We start from the raw sequence: 1,114 nt of genomic DNA, 5'->3' as shown, positions 1-1,114 counted from the left end.
GCTTCTTTTCCTGTTGGTAAGGTGGTTGTTGAAAACTCGAAGGATGTTGTGGCCTTTGATTTCCTTGACCGCCCCACGGGAAATTAGGATGGTTCCTTCAACTTGCATTATAAGTGTTACTATACGGGTTATTTTGGGGTCTAGAGCTATTATTACCCATATATTGGACTTGTTCCTCCACAATACTAGGGTTGAAGGTTGATATTCTGTGTATGCTCCTCCTCCATTCGAATCGCACCGTATCACTGGATGTACCTGAGTAGAACCACACAAATCGTAAATCTTTTTATTTAAGAGTTCTACTTGGTTAGATAGCATAGTAACCGTATCGAGGTTGAAAACACTAGCTGCCTTCGTTGGTTTTGTCCTCATAACTTGCCACTGATAGTTATTCAGTGACATCTCCTCAATAAATTTGTAAGCCGCCTCAGGTGTCTTATTAATAATAGTTCCACCAGCGGCTGCGTCAATCATCTGCCAAGTCGAAGGATTCAGGCTATTGTAAAACATTTGAACCTGTAGCCAAAGTGGTAACCCATGGTAAGGGCATCTTCGCAAAAGGTCCTTGTATCTCTCCCATGCATCGTATAGTGTTTCTAAATCCATCTACACAAAAGAGGAGATATCATTATGTAATTTGGCTGTTTTAGCCGGCGAAAAATATTTTAATAAAAACTTTTCAGTCATTTGTTCCCAAATAGTGATTGACCCTCGCGGTAACGAGTTCAACCACTGTTTAGCTTTGTTTCTCAATGAAAAAGGGAATAACCGAAGGCGAATGGCATCATCAGAAACGCCATTAATTTTAAAAGTGTTGTAAAATTCTAAAAAATCACCAAGTAAGCGTTGGGATCCTGTCCTGTAACCTATCAAACTGAACAAACTGTTGGATCATTTGAATGGTGTTAGGTTTCAGTTTGAAATTATTTGCAGCAACAGTAGGCCTAACTATGCTTGATTCAGTTCCTGTTAAATTAGGTTTAGCATAATCATACATAGTGCGTGGAGTAGGATTCTGATTTACTAGATTAGCAGCAATCACAGGATGTAGCAGATTTTCTTGGTTTTCAGCCATCTCCTCGGTTGTGGTTGAAGTATCGTCCTCTTGCTCGTC

At 39.9% G+C, this 1,114-nt stretch overlaps 1 non-coding gene across 1 annotated transcript; it reads left to right on the top strand.

Annotated features, from left to right (window-relative positions):
- The first annotated feature begins 532 nt into the window (after positions 1 to 532).
- On the top strand, positions 533 to 638 carry LOC128295693 (small nucleolar RNA R71). The gene has a single exon (XR_008286252.1). It is a non-coding gene; the product is annotated as a small nucleolar RNA R71 (small nucleolar RNA).
- Positions 639 to 1,114: the final 476 nt, after the last annotated feature.

Source organism: Gossypium arboreum, chromosome 7 (assembly GCF_025698485.1).
Source record: "Gossypium arboreum isolate Shixiya-1 chromosome 7, ASM2569848v2, whole genome shotgun sequence".
Classification (NCBI taxonomy): Eukaryota; Viridiplantae; Streptophyta; class Magnoliopsida; order Malvales; family Malvaceae; genus Gossypium; species Gossypium arboreum.
The sequence above is the reverse complement of the archived record's forward strand: the minus strand, read 5'-3'. Positions and strand labels throughout refer to the sequence as shown.